The sequence below is a fragment of the Pipistrellus kuhlii genome, unplaced genomic scaffold (assembly GCF_014108245.1).
Source record: "Pipistrellus kuhlii isolate mPipKuh1 unplaced genomic scaffold, mPipKuh1.p scaffold_m20_p_29, whole genome shotgun sequence".
Lineage (NCBI taxonomy): Eukaryota > Metazoa > Chordata > Mammalia > Chiroptera > Vespertilionidae > Pipistrellus > Pipistrellus kuhlii.
The window spans coordinates 6136661-6155294 of NW_023425528.1; the positions used below are offsets into that span (position 1 = coordinate 6136661).

At 38.5% G+C, this 18634-nt stretch overlaps 1 protein-coding gene across 10 annotated transcripts in view; it reads right to left on the reverse strand.

Annotated features, from left to right (window-relative positions):
- The window catches only part of TMEM164 (transmembrane protein 164), a 245680-nt gene that overhangs the window by 6763 nt on the left and 220283 nt on the right, over nt 1-18634 (reverse strand). The gene's annotated exons all lie outside the window — the stretch shown is intronic.

Below are 18634 nucleotides of genomic sequence, written 5' to 3' on the forward strand. Positions count from 1 at the left end.
TGTAAAACATCTTAATTTTTATATTGAATACATGTTGAAATGATATTTTAAATATATTGAATTAAATAAGACATCATTACATTTAATTTTTAAAAGTAATACAAGCTCATTAAAGAAAATTTAGAAAATATTAATAGAAGAAACATTTGGAGGAAAAGGAGAAAAACATCCCCAGCAAATGCAGCTACTGCTAACCTGAGGGGGTGTCCCCTTGGTTCTTTCCTCTATGCCTTAGGTTCCTTTCCTTTCCTTTCTTTTTTTTAAATTACTAATTGGCATATATATATCCTTTATTTTCACATTTATTTTAATCACAACCTCATAATTTCAGAAGAGAAATGTCATTTATTGGGTATGGCATGGTGGTTGAGAATATAAACTTTGATGTCAGACAGATTTGGTTTTAAATCTGGATTTTACCACTTACTGATTGTGTGACTCTGAAAAAGTTGCTTAAACTCCCCAAATCTCAATTGAGTTTTCTCTAAAACGGGAATAATAGTCTTACCTACTTCTTAAAGTTGTGAGGAGTAAAAGACATAATATATTGAGAGCTATGAGAACGAGATCTGTTACAATGTAAATGTACAAATGTGTTAGATGCTATAATTATCACATCATTATTATTCAAATAACTAAAGAATGTGCCACATCCAATGGTTGTGCCATATCCCATCTGCTAGATAACTACATCTCCTGGTATACAAAGAATGGTATCTTTTCCCTCTATGTCACTAAGAAATACCATCTCAGTAGGCTTAGATGTATTCCATAGGTTGCAGGGCTGGTGTATGGTTTATAGAATGTTGTGAATGTCACTCTGAATGGAGACTTGGAAGGAAGTGGTCCAGAATGAAAGGAACTTGGAATCCTCTACCACAAGCAACTAGGTGGCAACATTACATCCTGGAGTAATATTTTCCCAAGTAAGTCTCTCACTGATTCTCCATTCGTTCATCAGTTATTAGCAGCTATTATATTCTAAGCCTGTGCCAAGCTTTGGGGATAGGAAAATAAAAAAAGAAAGGCTCCCTGCAATCTCAGACTCACAGTCTGGCAGTGGAGGAAGACAAGGCAGTCAACAATTATAAACCAATATGATGGGTACAGTGACCAAGTCTGCACTACATAGTATTACGGAAGAACAGAATTCAGCTTTGGGGGAAAGGTGTAGAAACAAGAACTACTTCTTGGTTCAGTGGGCACAGAGTCCTGAAGGGCAAATGGGACTTAAGCAGGGGCCTAGGTATGCCAGAGCAGCAGCCTACGCTAAGGCAGATGTGGGTGGGGAGCCACACAATTCAGAGATCATTGGTAAGAGCTGGGACCATAGGAGAGTGTGCTGGGGGTAGTGAGCTGAAGTAAGACTTGAAGTTGGCAGAGCTGGTCTGCTCCAAGCTGGACTACGTAAAACTTTAGAAGCCAGGCTGAGGGCTTTGGGCTCCATCCTATGCTGCAGGGTCATGAGCCCAAAAGCCTCAAGTCTCTGACAGGTAACTGTGTAGGGGAGTGGCCAGGGACAAAGAGACATTAGGGATGCTGGAGACTGGCCAAATGGAAATCCCATGCCCTTTCTAAAGAGGGCAACCACCACTCAGATCCTTTCCAATCATTGCCCTGCAAAGATGCGGGCCCAAAATTGCCAGGTTTTGTGTGTGTATGTGTGTGTGTGTGTGTTTTCCACTTTTGCAAGAGAAGCCAGAAATATGAACTTTCATGTGGAATTTCCTGGTTTCTAAATGTTGGCAAATTAAAACTGTTTTAAGCAAGCTCAATGGACCAAACAAAACATGTCTTCTTAGATGGATTTCAGCCCACAGGTGGCCAGCTTAGAGATCTGCTGCAGAGCCATAGAAAACAGTGGAAGGTTTGAAGCTGGAAAGTGATGAGATCAGACATATACTTGAAAAAGATCACCCTGGTCTACTAGTATGTGGGGGGTGACCTGGAGCAGAGAGAGCAGAGGCTGGGAGACTGCTGCAGGAACCCAAAGAGGGAAAAGGATGGATGGCCTTCAAATATAATAGCAGTGGGGCTGGAGAAAAGTAGAGGAAAATCACTAGGAAGTGGTGGAAGACTGGATGTTGGGAGGAAGGGTGAAGAAGGATCGAGGAAGCCTAGAAGGCTTCTATAATAGTTTGGGCCTCATTGTGTTGACAGTGCCATTTAATGAGATGGAAAAGAAATGAAAAAGCAGGTTGGAGAGAAGGTAAGGAAATGATGAGGCCAAATTTGGACATGTTGAAATTGAGGTGTCTGTGGTATATCACAGTGGAAATATATTTCTTCAATACCTAGATGCACTGTAGGAAATACAGTGTGATGGGTGACCGTGGGCACCGGATCCTGCCAGACACTGTTTTTCATATCCTGGCTCTTGTCACTTAACTCCAGGTCTTGAGCAAGCTTCAATATCACTCATCTGTAAAATCGGGTACCACTGCCTACTTCACAAGGTTTTTGGATAGATGAGATAATTTAAGTAATGATTGCAGTGTCAAATCTGGAATTTGAAAAATGCTGATTATTTTTATTACAGACATATCTCAGAGACATTGCAGGTTTGGTTTCAGGCCACTGCAAAAAAGTGAACCACATATTTTTGTTGTTGTTTCAGTACATATAAAAGTTATGTTGTCATTATATTGTAGTCTATAAAGTATGCAATAGCATTATATCTTTAAAAAACAATGTACAGCCGAGACCAGTTTGGCTCAGTGGATAGAGCGTCAGCTTGGGGACTGAAAGGTCCCGGGTTCGATTCCGGTCAAGGGCATGTACCTTGGTTGCGGGCATATCCCCAGTAGGGGGTGTGCAAGAGGCAGCTGATCGATGACTCTCTCTCATCGATGTTTCTAACTCTCTATCTCTCTCCCTTCCTCTCTGTACAAAATCAATAAAATATATTAAAAAAAATAAAAATTAAAAAAAAAATGTACAGCCCTAGCTGGTTTGGCTCAGTGGATAGAATGTTGGCCTGTGGACTGAAGAGTCCCAAGTTCTATTCCGGTCAAGGACACATAGTGGGTTGCAGGCTAGATAACCAGTGGGGGGGGGGGGGGGGGTGCAGGAGGCAGCTTATTGATGATTCTCTTTCTTCATTGATGTTTCTATCTCTCTTTCCCTCTCCCTTCCTCTCTAAAATCAATAAAAATGTATTTTAAAAAGAGTGTACATACCTTAATTTATAAAAAATGCTAACCATTATCTGAGCCTTGAGTGATCTGTAATCTTTTTGCTGGTGGAGGGCCTTGCCTTAATGTTGAAAACACAATATCTGTGAAGCTCAATAAAGTGAGGTATGTCGGTATGTGAATGACAAACTCAGTGGAGGATGGGGCTGAACATCCAGATATAGGTATCATCAGTACATAATGATAACTGAAGTCACAGGAGTGCATGTAGACTAAGGGAAGAAGAAAGCAGGAAGCAGAATATCAAGGAACACCAATGGGTGGGATGGGGCTGGAGGGCAGATGAGTGAGATGGGGTGACTAAAGCCAAGTTGGGTCTTCTCGGGGAGCAGCTCAGCCTTGCTCTCTGACAACAGGCAGGTTTATAGAACATCTGAGTCTGAAGTCCCTGTGAGGGTGTCAAATTCACCCCTCCATTATACAGATGGAGAAATTTTGGCTGGGAGATGTGCAGCACCACAGCCAAAGTCACAGTAGCAGAGCACTGGGCTCTCAGACACTTCCAGGGGACTCACTGCTCAATGCCCATTGCTACTTGTCCAGACCACCATCACTAAGTTGGGCGGTTTCTTTCCTTGTCTGTCCGTCTAGACGAGAGTGCCTTAGAGTCGAGAACCATGTGGGAATAATTTCTGTGTTCCTAGCATCTAGCATAGTGCTTGGTTTGTGAAAAGACATTGAGCTATGCACTAATGCTTCGTGCACTTTCATATCTGCTAAATGAGTGGGAATTGGGCACTATATTTTCACCCTGGCTGCTGTAGATGTAAAAGGGAAGAAGAGGAGATGTGGAGGACTGACAGGTGCAGAGGCTGCCACTCATGCCACTCCTCAAGCCCCAAACCATTTCCTCAGGTGCCCTACCCTCCTCCCTCTGCTTGGCTCCTCCTAGTATAGCTGGGTAGTAAGGACAGATCTTGTAGGCTAGGTGGCAGCTGCAGGAAAGGGACAGATGGGAAAAGTATCCTCATTCAGGAGGCAGCTCAGCCACAGACCTAGGGAAAGTTGGGACAAAGCTTCAACCTCTGGGCAGCACCCTCTCTCATCACACTCTCTCTGCTTTGCCCTGTGATATGGGGTAAAAGGAATATTGCCAGGGGTTATGTTTCTCAATGCTCTCATTGCCTCTAGCCCAACCCCCCACGTTGGTCTCATTCGTTCTGTGTTGCATCACCCATCCCACACCAGATTTAGTTCCCTGAGGGAGGAGCCATTGATGAATTACCTCTTACCTTCAGCACCTGGTACACAGTACGCACCCAGAAAATTATCACTGTGTGGGTGAATGAAGGGTACAGGCTTTCTGGAGAAACATAAAACTATAACCCTTTGATTTAACAACCCTACTTTTAGGGCTACCTTCGAATACCTAAAAAACCAAGAAACCGCCCTTATTTGCACAAAGATGCTTACATCTGCACTAAAATATTGGGAAACTGGAAACAAACCAAATGAAGAGATAAGTTAAGTAAACTCTGGTACCTCAATGTTGTGTAACAGTCCATTGCCATTCAACTGACAACCTGACAAACTAAGACCCTGGCTAATAATGACAAGTGTGAAAGACACACCACCAAACAGTACATTGATGATGGAAAATACAGCTTAGTGCAGCAGTCGCCGAGAGGTCCGAAAGGCTGGTATCCGCTAGCTTAGTGGTTTAAAATAAAGGCCTTGGTGTCAGACAGCTTTGGATTTAAATCTTGCCTCTGCCATGGCCTATAGGGGTTAGCTTGGGCAAATTGTGCTGCTCCTCTAAGCCTGCTTGCCCATATGTAGATTGGAGGTAACATCTACGTTTCTAGGCTGCTGAGTAGAATAAGGTATTAAAAAGTAAATACAGCAACTAACTTGGCATACAGATGGTAGCTGTTATTTTTACCATGCTCACCACAGGTATCCAAAATCTCATAAAAGACTAGAAGACAGGGAATCTTGTAAAGGTGTTCTCTAGAAAGGAAGACTTTGTGGTCTCCACACCATTTTTACTGTTATTGGTTCTTTTCATAGCAAAGATGATCAAATATTCCATTTCTTTGAAAAATAAAGAATAAGAAAACACACTGGGAATAGATGACCCAGTCTATATAGATATATGCAAATTATATGCAAACATACATAATTCTTTTTCTATATATTTGGGAAAATCTTAGTGAAAAAACAGTTTTCTTCTAAAAGAAAATATTCAATAGAAACTTAAGCACTTTTAGAAAAATTAAACACATAAAAATTGTTTTCCTACTTTAAGAAAAATGATGTGACATTTTCTGCTAGTATCTTCTATTCTGGGATGATTGAAGCATTTCAGCACCAAAGGTAGGGGGAAACCTAGATAATAGCTTTTTCTAAAATTGATTTCTGCCAGAAAGAAGCTTTATGAGTGCTGGAAAAGAAGTCAATTGCAGCACCAGCATCAAAGACCTATCCCCAGAGAGGCTTCCCAGGCTCCCGTTCTCTAATTCTATAATCCCATGCAGGAAGAACTTACATCAAGGAATTGAGACTAGGCACAGTGGCATTCTGTTCTCTAATCTTCTTCCTGTTACCTCAACTCATTCACTTCTACATGTTACACATTCATTCAACATGGACTGAGTACACACTGGGCACTAGACTCCAGGCTACACAGTGACAATAGGAGACAAGGATAGCCCCTGCCATTGAGAATGACCCTGCAGCTTACAGATGAATATAAGATGTGAAATCAGGCAAGCACAGTAAGTAATGGGGACACCAAGGAAGGGTATCTGGAGAAGATAATAGTTGAGGTGAGGCCCTAACTGGTTTGGCTCAGTGGATAGAGCGTCAGCCTGCGGACTGAAAGGTCCCAGGTTTGATTCTGGTCAAGGGCATGTACATTGGTTGTGGGCACATCCCCAGTGGGGGGTGTGCAGGAGGCAGCTGGTCGATGTTTCCCTCTCATCGATCTTTCTAACTCTCTCTCTCTCCCTCTCCCTTCCTCTCTTTAAAAAAATCAATAAAATATATTATAAATAAAAAAAATAGTTGAGGTGAGTTTTGAAAAATAAGAAGGATTTGGGATAGGAGCTTGAAGAAAGGAAAGGACATTTGGGACAGGGGGTACAGCTTGAAAAAAGGCGTGGAGGCATGAAACAGCATACTGCTTGAATGCCATCACGAGCAGGTTTGTTTTCCTGGAGCACAAAGTGAGAGAAGACATGTGTCAGGAGATGCAGCTGGAGAGATAGAAGAGCAAGGTCAGGTCATGAATAGCTTTGTTTGCCATGTTGCGAAACTTGGCCTTTATTCTGTACACAACGAGAAGCCATCAAAGGGTTTTTAAACAGGGGAACAAGGTCAATTTATATTTCAGCTAGCTAGGCTGCTGTGGCAGCAGTGTGGATGATGGACTGGAGAGGGACAAGATTGTAGACTGGTTCAGATTCTGCTTCAGAGAGAGAGATGACTTGGCAATTTGTATGACAGAGAGATCTAGGTGACTCCCAGATCTATGACTTTAATAACTGAGAGGAGTTGATTGAGGGGAGAGATGAGTTCAGGTCGGAGCATACTGATGCTGAATGTCGACAGGATATCCAAGCAGACATCTCCAATAGGCTGTGGGTGTCCATGTCTAGCACTCAAAAGATGAAGATAGCCTGGAACAGTTTAATATATGAATAAAATCACTGGGAAAGGTCCACAGAATATAAGTAAAGGACCAAAGACAGATAAAAGGAAACAGCAATAGTTGCTAAAAGAAAAAAGATCCATGAGAAGATAGGATTGAAGACAAAATTAGTTTATCACTAGCTACATGTGGCAATTTACATTTAAATGAATTAAAATTAGTAATTTCATTCCTCAGTCATACTACATATCAAGTGCTCAATAACCACATGTGGTTAGTGGTTACCATACTGGACAGTGCAGAGATAGAATATTCCCACCATCACAAAAAAATTAAATTGGAAAAATACTTCTCTACAGAGGCACAGTAAAGAAAAATAAGTTCCACTGGGTTTAGTAACACACTGTCCACTGGTAATCTTTGCTATAGCCATTTCAGGAAAGTAGTAATGTAGGAACTGGCTGGTAAAAATTGAAGAAAATTTTTCTAGTTGCACAAGGTAAAGAAAGGGAATTTCAGGAAAAGGAAACAGGATATGCAGTCACGGAGAAATCTTTAGCCAAATCCCCAATATTTCAGCAACTTCTTTGAATGTTTCCTTTATCCTTTTGCTCTTATCCCACCTACCGCTCCCAATGAGGAGCCTGCTTCAGGTCTACCCCTCTAAAGTAGTCACTGGTTTTGGTCCTTTGGCCCATGTAGGAACAGTAGGTAAGTTCTTTCTTTGCATTGCTATTTCCTGACCATTGGAGTTCCTTTCTCCCTAAAACCTCACAACCTCCACACCCTTTTTACACTTGTCTAAAATGTATGAACCATAGCTCTTAATATTCCTTGAGTATATTAATATCTGGCTTATTACTACTCTCTCCAAAAGTATTCTTGTCATATTTATTGATAACATCAATATATGCCTAGTTAAACCTTTCAGTTTCCTGACCTCTTAATTCCTTGGCCTCTTTTCCTCCTACTATACTGTCCTCTATCACATCTCAGCCACTTATTCTCATAGTTATTCCTGAGACCTTATAATTGTGAGGATCTTCAACCTTTCCCTCTGTACAGCTTACCCCCTCTAACCTTGACCCCAACAATTCTTTGACCTCACCAGAATATGCAATCCATTAGTTCTATCTATCATCATTTTGCTTTCCCTCATGGGTTTCTATTCCTCTTCAAATTCCATGGCCCATCATTGTAATTATCTCTGGCATACACTTTTGACTCCATTTCACTCTCATTATCATACTCATCTTAAAAAAAAATCCAGATCTGGTTAAGTTCCAATCTTCTCCTCCTCTTTGTTAGCACCGACAAAGTTGAATTTGGCTGGAGAAAAATGACAGATGACTGTTCTCACTTCAAATTTATGATCATAAACCTCAAGTGCATCTTTCATGTTGCCAGGCAATCATACTATACTTCCCCAGTCCATTCCCTGTCTCATGCCACAATTTAATATTTTCTCCTCTCTTCTCAGATGTTCAATACTTTGATGTTAACTTCAATCTCAGATGGTGACTTGGCTTTCTACTTCACTAAGAAAAGAGGAATCAGACAAAAATGTTTCATAAGCTCTCATGATTTCATCTAAGCTCTTATTTGCATTAGGGTCCAAATACTCTGCTTTCACCCCTGTTACAATGAATGAATTGCCCAGGTTCCTAGTCAAGGCAAGTCCTCCCATTTGTATCCAGATCATGTCCCCTCTTGCCTACTCAGTATCACTACAGCAACTTTCCTCTTTCTCTTACATCAACCATTTCTTCTTCTCTACAAATTATTCCCATTAGCATATAAAATAAATATACTGTAATAGCTCCCATTCTAAAATAAACACTTGACCTCACTTCCCGCTGCAACTTCCTCATCCCTCTGCTCCCCTTTAATAGCAAAACTCGTTAAAAGTATTGTCTGTTACTATGCTGTCCAATATGGTAGCTACTGGTCATGTGTAGCAATTGGGCCCTTGAGATATGGATGGTTTAAAAAGAGTTATCTCTGAGGGAGAAAATAGTGGCAGAATAGACAGACGTGTTCTGTGAAATAGGCGTACCAAACAGAATAATAGAGAAAGTGAATGACCTTCACTACTGCACATTTTTATGCTAATTATTTTTTCATTTTTTGCATCTTTTACTTAAGAAACATTTTTTTTCTTTTTTCCTCACTTGATTTTACCTTTTTAATTATTACATTTTTAGATTCACTCAGAATTAGGGAATAATTATTTACCTCTGCTACCCTGTTTCCCCGAAAATAAGACAGTGTCTTATATTAATTTTTGCTCCCAAAGATGCGTTAGGTCTTATTTTCATGGGATGTCTTATTTTTCCATGAAGAAGAATACGTTACACATTTATTGTTAAATGAAAATAAAGGAAATTTATTACCTGAATATGGTAAGGTAGTACGGTATTTGTCAACACAAACCAGACAAACTGTGAATCCTACAGTATCAAGAATTTACTCATTTATTCAATGACAATCATGTCATCATCTTCTGGAACATCATCATAACAATCCAATTCCTAAATTTCCTGGTGAATTTCTTGTGACTCCATTTCTTTCAGAATCAGTGGACCAAATCTCTCATGTTTAGCCTGGGGGGGGGGGGCTTATTTTGGGAAGAAGCCTTATATTTCACTCAGAAGGAAACCTGTAAGTAGGTCTTATTTTTGGAGGATGTCTTATTTTCGGGGAAACACGGTATTTTACCTTTTTTGTTTCCTTTTCCTATTTTTAAGTGCCATTTTATTTTCTCTTTTTATTTTACATTGGGATTAGTGTTCTACATTCTATTTCCATTTAGCATTGTTTAACCCTATCTCAACATGATCTTTGTACCATCACTCTCTTCCTAACTTTTCCCCTTTTGGTGTTCTGTTTATCTTAACACTTTCCTGCTTTAGATTTTTCCCTATTCTTTCTGTCTACCCCCTGCTAAAATTTCACCCTACTTATATATCTAATTTTTAATCCTCTGTTCCAAGTGCATACACACCACTTTCTTAGCTGTCTTAACTATCAAAAAATGTTCTCTCAGTCCTTTCGTTGTTGTTTGCTTTAATGTTGATTATATTGAATTTTTATGCTTTGTAGTGAGTTTGTTTTGCTTATTCTTTTGTTATTGTTTTTGCTTGGTATTTTTTGTTTGCTTTATTTTTGTTTGTTTTTTACTTTTGTTTTCCCTTACCTCGCTTGATATTAGTTGGTGTTGTAGTTTGTATAAATCTCCAAGTACTGTTGCTGGCATTTGCTGGGATTAGTGGTTGTTCTATTGGAATTTTCTCCCCATATATATAATTTGTTCCCCTTTTCTGTCTTAGTCTTGTCCTTGTCTCTCTAATTCTTTCTCCTGTTTCCCAATTTCATTTCAACACTCCTTTTTTTTTCTTCTCTTTTTACTCTTCTTTTGCTCCTATCCACTAATTTGCCTTTCTCTAGTGGTCACCTTTATTGGAGGTTATTAATATCGCAAATACATTTCTGTTCAGTGCCTTGTGTGTTGTACCTGGTTGTGTTGTATTTTGTGCCTTTAAATCAATGCAGGAGGGAAAGAACTACACAATCAGACATCATGAAAAGAGAGACCATGGGGAGACAAAGAAACAGTCCACATATGAAAGAAAAGCAGGCACCACCAGAAAAGGAAGTAAGCAAATTAGAAGTAAGCAACCTATCACAACAAGCATTCAGAGAAATGATCATAAGATGGCTAAAAACAATGGAAAACAAATTTGACAATATGAATAAGAACGAAGAGGAAATGAAGAAGAACCAAGGAGAAATGAAAAATTTCTACTATAAAGAACTCAATAGAAAGCATCAAGAATAGACTAGAAGAAGCAGAGGACCGTATCGGTGAGCTAGAAGACAAGATGGGGGGAAAAAATACCTAATTAGAGCAGCTCCTAGGGAAAAAAAATTAAAAAGCAGAAGAGCCTAAGGGAACTTTGGGACAAAACAAAACTTGCATAATAGGGGTTCCAGAAGGAAAGGAAACTGAACAAGGATTAGAAAAAATGTTTGAAGAAATAATGACATAAAACTTTCTTGATATAGAGAAGAAAAAAAACCACACAAATTCAAGAAGCTCATAGAGTCCCAAGAAAAATGAACCCCAAAAGACCGACACCAAGGCATATTATAATTAAATTGGCAAACACCAACAACAAAGTAAGGATCTTAAAAGCAGCCAGAGAGAGACAGAAAGTTACATATAAAGGAACCCCCATCAGACTAGCAACTGATTTCTCAACAGAAACTCATCAGGCCAGAAGGGAATGGAATGAAATATACAAAGTCATGTAAAGGAAGGGTCTCAATCCAATAATACTATACACAGCAAGGCTATCAATCAAAATTGAAGGGGAAATCAGGAGCTTCACAGATAAAAAAAGACTAAGGGAATTTATCACCACCAAACCAACAATGCAATAAATGTTAAAGGGTCTGCTTTAAAAACAAAAGAGAAATACGAAGCAAAGAAAGAACACAGGGGTATAGAATAAAAATGGTGACAAATAAGTACCTATCAATAATAACTTTAAATGTAAATGGATTAAATGCCCCAATCAAAAGACATAGGGTAACGGGTTGGGTAAGAAAACAAGGCCCATATAACTGCTGTCTACAAAAAACCCATTTCAGAAAAAAAGACACACATGGACTGAGGGTGAAGGGATGGAAAAGGTTTTCCAGGCGAATGGAAATGAAAAAAAAAAAAAAAAAAAAAAAAAAGATGGGGTAGCAATATTTATATCTGACAAATTAGATCTCAAAAGTTAAGGACATAACAAGAGATAAGGAAGGCCACTTCATAATACTAAAGGGAGAAATCCAACAAGAAAAAATAACTCTGGTAAATATATATGCATACAATATAGGAGTACACAAATACATTAAAAAAAAAACTTTTGGAGGACATAAAGGGAGAGATTAACAGCAACATAATCATAGTAGGAGATTTTAATACTCCACTATCACCTTTGGACAAATCATCTAAGCAAAAATCAGCAAAGAAATATCAATCCTAAATGACGCACTAGACCAGATGGAATTAATTGACATCTTCAGAACATTTCACCCCAAAGCCACAGAATATACATTCATCTCAAGTACACATGGGTAATTTTCAAAGATAGACCACATGTTGGGACATAGGCAAAGTCTCTTCAAATTTGAGAATATAGCAATCATATAAAGCATCTTCTCAGATCATACTGACATAAAACCTGAAATCAACTACAATAAAAATAATCCAAAGAAATAAAAAACATAGAGACTAAACAGCATGCTATTAAATGATGACTGGGTTACCAGAGAGATCAAGGAAGAAATAAAAAACATCCTGGCAACAAATGACAATGAAAACACAACAATACAAAATCTATGGGACACAGCAAAAGCAGTTTTGAGAGGGAAGTTCATAGCTCTACAAGTCTACTGCAGAAAACAGGAAACAATGGTAATAAATTACCTAATCCTACAACTCAAAGAATTAGAAAGAGAGCAACAAGAAAAGCCCAGCATAAGCAGAAGGAAGTAATAAAAATCAGAGCAGAGATAAACAACATAGAAACCAAAGAAACAATACAAAAGATAAAAATACCAAGAGCTAGTTCTTTGAATGGATAAACAAGATTGATGAACCTCTAGCCATGCTCACCAAGAAGCAAAGAGAGAGGACCCAAATAAACAAAATCAGAAATGAAAGAGGTGAAATAACAACAGACCCCACTGAAATACAAAGGATTGTTACAAAATATTATAAACAACTCTATTCCAACAAACTGGATAACCTGGAGGAAATGGACAGACTCCTAGAAAAATATAACCTTCCAAACCTCAATCAGGAAGAATCTAAACAGCTCAATAGGCCAATAACTATGGAAGAAATTAAAGCAGTCATTAAAAAGCTTCTGGCAAACAAAATCCTGGGGCCACACGACTTCACAGGAGAGTTTTACCAAACATTCAAGGAAGAACTAAAACCTATACTCCTCAGATTATTCAAAAAAAAATTTGAGAGGAAGGAACATTTCCAAGCTCCTTCTATGACACCAGCATCATCCTAATACCAAAACCAGATAAAAACAACACCATGAAAGAGAATTACAGGCCAATATCCCTCATGAACATAGATGCGAAAATCCTCAACAAATTTCTAGCAAATCGGCTCCAGTAGTAAGTTAGTAAGATCATACACCATGACCAAGTAGGATTTATCCCAGGAAAGCAAGAATGGTACAATATCCACAAATAAATAAACGTGATACATCACAAACAAATTGAGAGATAAAAATCGTATAGTCACATCAATCTCATCATTTGGAGCAACCTGGATGGAATTGGAGAACATCATGCTGAGTGAAATAAGCCAGTCAATGAAAGAGAAACACCACATGACCTCACTCATTTATGAATAATAAAGAATATTATAAACTGATGAACCAAAAGATAGATAAAGATACCGTAAAGCAACAAGCAGACTGTCAAATTATAGCGGGGAGGGGAGGGAGATCTGGGGGAGATAATAGATCAACCGAAGGACTTGTATACATGCATATAAGTACAACCAATGGACACAAAACTCTAAGGAGGAGGTTTGTAGGGGGGGGGGCAATGGTAAAATATGTACACAGATAATAATTTAATAAAATAAATAAATAAATAAAATAAATAAAAACAGGATTTTATAATAAAAAAAATCATATAGTCACATCAATTGATGCAGAAAAAGCATTTGATAAAATCCAACACCCTTTCCTGATAAAAACTCTCAACAAGGTGGGAACAGAAGGATCATACCTCAACATAATAAAATCTATATATGATAAACTCACAGTGTACATCATACTCAATGGGCAAAAAATAAAACAATTTCTCCTAAGAACAAGAACATGACAGGGATGCCCACTCTCACCACTCCTGTTTGACATAGTACTGGAAGTATTAGCCATTGCAATTAGACAAGAAGAAAAAATAAAAGGCATCCAAATTGGAAAAGAAGAAGTAAAGTTGTCCTTATTTGCAGATGACATGATATTGTACATAAAAAACCCAAAAGACTCCATCAAAAAAACTAATAGACTTAATAAATGAATTTGGCAATGTAGCAGGATAAAAAATTAATGCCAAGAAATCTACGGCCTTTCTATACACCAATAGTGAACTTACAGAAACAGAGACTAAAAACGCAATCCCATTTACCATCACACCAAAAAAATTAAGATACCTAGGAATAAACTTAACTAAGGAGGTAAAAAAAAACCTATACTTGGAAAACTACAGGACACTAAAAAAAGAGATAGAGGAAGATGTTAATAGATGGAAGAACATGCCATGTTCATGGATTGGTAGAACCAACATAATTAAAATGTCCATACTACCCAAAGCAATTTATAGGTTCAATACACTCCCCATTAAAATATCAATGGCATATTTTACAGACCTAGAAAGAACTCTCCAAAAATTCATCTGGAATAAAAAAAAGATCCCGAACAGGCACAGCAATACTGAGAAAGAAGAATAAAGTAGGAGGGATCTCAATGCCAGAATTCAAGCTGTATTACAAAGCCACTGTTCTCAAAACAGCCTGACACTGGCACAAGAATAGAATAGAGAACCCGGATATCAATCCAAAACTCTATACTCAATTAATATTTGACAAAGGAGGCATGAATGTACAATGGAGTCAAGATAGTCTCTTCAATAAATGGTGTTGGGAAAATTGGACAGGTACATGCAAAAGAATGAAACTAGATCACCAACTTACACCCTACACAAAAATAAACTCAAAATGGATACAGGACTTAAACATAAGATGGGAAACCATAAAAATACTAGAGGAATCCACAGGCAGCAAAATCTCAGACATATTCTGAAAGAACTTCTTCACTGATACTGTCCCTAGGGCAATGGAAACTAAAGAGAAAATAAACAAATGGGAATACATCAAAATAAAAAGCTTTTTTTTTTTTTTACAGCAAAAGAAACCATCAACAAAACAACAAGAAAGCCCACTGTATGGGAGAACATATTTGCAAATGTTATCTCTAACATCTACAGGAAACTTATACAACTTAATAAAAGGAAGATAAATGATCCAATTAAAAAATAGGCAATGGATCTAAATAGAATCTTTTCAAAAGAAGACAGAAGGAAGGCCAAGAGGCACATGAAAACATGCTCAAAGTCACTAATTATCTGAGAGATGCAAATCAAAAGGACAATGCGGTACCATCTCACACCTGTCAGAATGGCTATCATCAACAAACCAACAAACGACAAGTGTTGGCGAGGATGCGGACAAAAAGGAACCCTTGTGCACTGCTGGTGGGAATGCAGACTGATGCTACCACTGTGGAGAACAGTATGGAGTTTCCTAAAAAAACTGAAAATGGAACTTCCATTTGACCCAGTAATCCCACTCCTAGGAATATATCCTAAGAAACTAGAAACACCGATCACAAAGGATATATGCACCCCTATGTTCATAGCAGCACAATTTACAATAGATAAGATTTGGAAACAGCCTAGGTGCCTGTCAGCAGATGACTGGATCAGAAAACTATGGTACATCTACATAATGGAATACTATGCTGCCATAAAAAATAAGGGATTCTTACCATTTGCAGCAACCTAGATGGAACTAGATAGTATTATACTAAGTGAAATAGCCAGTCAATGAAAGAAAAACACCACATGTTCTCACTCATTTATGGATAATAAAGAGCATTATAAACTGATGAACAGAAAGATAGATACAGAGACAGTAAAGCAACAGACTGTCCAATTACAGTGGGGAGAGGAGGGAGATATGGGGGAGATAAGAGATCAACCAAAGAACTTGTATACATGCATATAAGCATAACCAATGGATGCAAAACTCTGGGGAGGGAGGGCATGTATGGGAGTGGGGGGGGCAATGGTAAGATATGTACATATATAATACCTTAATAAAAAATGAAAAAATAAAATAAAAAGAGATAAACTGTTAGTGTAAAACACACACTGGATTTCAAAGGATGGAAAATATCCAGGTAATAATTTTATATTAATCATATTGGAATGATAATATTTTGAATATATTAAGCTACATAAGGTATAAGATATATTAAAATTAATTTCACTGTTTCTTTTTACTTTTATTAAAAAAAGTTTTTAAATCCTCACAAGAAGATATTTTTCAATTGATTTTTAAGGAGAGTGTAAGAGGGAGGGAAAGATAGAAATATCAATGTGTGAGAAACACATCAATTGGTTACTTCCTCTATGCCCCAACCAGGGCCCAGACCAGGGAGGCGTCTGCAACTGAGGTGCATGCTCTTGACCGGAATCAAACCCGGGACCCTTTGGTTTGCAGTCCAACACTCTATCCACTGAGCAAAACTGGCTAGGGCTTTACTTCTTTTTTTTAGCATGACTATAGAACATCTGAAATTACATATGTAGCTCACATGTCTTTATTGAACAGCACTTGTCTAAACTCCCTGTCTAGAATTCCTTTCTTCTAATTCTCTTAACCCACTCTAATCAGGCTTCCACCAAACAACTCCCATCAAGGTCACAAATAACCTTTTTCATTGCTAAATCCAGTGGTTTAATTCTCAGGCCTGATCTTATGTTTCCTTTCATTCTTGAAACATTTTTTACTTGGCTTTGGGGATATTGCTCTCTCTTAATTTTCCTCCTGACTTACTAGAGCCTGCTTCTGCTTAGTCTGCTTTTACTGGCTCCTCTTCGTCACCCTGACCTCTAAATGATCTGAAGGTCACTTTGCAGAATTCAGAGCCTTTCTCTTCTCCATATGGTTTCATTCCCTAGGTCAGTGTTTCCCAAAGTGTGGTAAGCATACCCACAGTGGTACGGGAAGAGTTTGGTGGGGGTACGCGTTGCACCAGAGTTAGGTGGGGATATGCACTGCACCGTGCTTAGCTGCGCCTAATTCTAAGTTCTCATGAGTAGGAGGGGTACTCAGCGTTACGAAAATTATAGAAGGGGTACATATATGTCAAAAGTTTGGGAAACACTGCCCTAGGTGATTTAAAACAATCTCATGGCTTTAATACCATCTATGGAAGTGATGATGACTCCAACCATTATATCTCAGTCTGGACCTTTATTTTGAACTTCAGGCTCACATAGCTCACAGCCTACGCAATACTGTGCTTGGATATCTAGAGGGCATCTCAATTTTAAACCCAACTTCTAATCTCGGCTCCTGTGGTAGATTGTTACAATACTGGCTCTCAGTGAATCACACTATTACAGTACCCATACCCTTATGCATTCCCCTCCCATATTGATTCGGCTCTGAGGCTCACATGGCTCAGCTATGTAATTTGCAGTGTTCAATTGCACGTCATCAAAAAAAAATGCAATCAGAGGCTTGATAAGCACTTGTATATTCCCACTTGGAATGCTGACCTAAGATCCCCCTGTCATGAAAGGACATGTAGATAGAGTAGCCCATCCATTCCAGTCATCCCAGCCATTCTAGAGGAGACCAGGCAAAACCAGTAGAAAAATGTCTTAGCCAGTGTGTAATGCCATAACAAAATACCATGGGTTGGGTGGCTTAAGCAAGAGAAATGTATTTCCTCACTAGATCAAGGCACTAGCAGTTTCATGGTCTGATGAGAGCCTACTCCCTAGTTCACAGACGGCCAACTTTCTGCTGTGGCCTCACATATTGGGAGGGACTAGAAATCCCTCTGGTCTCTTCTTATAAGAGTGTTAATCCCATTAATGAAAGCCCTACCCTCATGAGCACATCCAACCCCCATTTGACCCAGTAATCCCATTCCTAGGAATATATCCTAAGAAACTAGAAACACTAATCAGAAAAGATATATGCACCCATATGTTCATAGCAGCACAATTTTTCAATAACTAAGATTTGGAAACAGCCTAGGTGTCTGTCAGCAGATGACTGGATCAGAAAACTATGGTACATCTATACAATGGAATACTATGCTGCCATAAAAAAGAAGGAATTCTTACCATTTGCCGCAACCTGGATGGAACTGGATAGTATTATACTAAGTGAAATAAGTCAGTCAATGAAAGAAAAATACCACATGATTTCACTCATTTATAAATAATAAAGAACATTATAAACTGATGAACAAAAGGATAGACACAGAGGCAGTAAAGCATCCAACAGACTGACAATTACAGCGGGAAGGTTAGGGAGAGATGGGGGAGATAGAGATCAACTGAAGGACTTGTATGCGTGCATATAAGCATAACCAATGGACACAAGACATTGGGGGGGGGGGTGAAGGCATATATGGGAGTGCGGGAGGCAATGGGAAGATACAATATATACACATGTAATACCTTAATGCAAAAATGGGGGGGAAAATTGCAGTCGTCTTCACATACTCAACAGCACTATGACCCTTACTCTGCCTTTGTTCTTCCTCTGGCACTTAACATGTTCTGACTTACTATATATTTTACTTATTTCTTTACTGTCTCCTTCTACAAGAATGTAAGCTCCATGAAAGCAAGTGTATGTATCTGTTTTGCTCACTGTTTATTCCCTAGTGCCTGACACAAAGTAGAAATTCAATAAATACTTATTGAAAGAATAAAGTGAGCAACCCAATATATTCAAGACTTGAATGTATCATTGAACTATAATGTGGGAGAGAGTGGTAAAATAGGAGATGAGAGCCAGTTCATGAAGAATTGTTTGTTACATTAGATATTTTGAATTTTACAAATCACCTTGAGATCTTATTAAAACACAGGGTTTGTGGTAGTAGATCTAGGGTGGTGCCTGGGAGTCTACATTTCTAACTTACTCCCAGGTGCTGCTGGTCCTCTGACCATA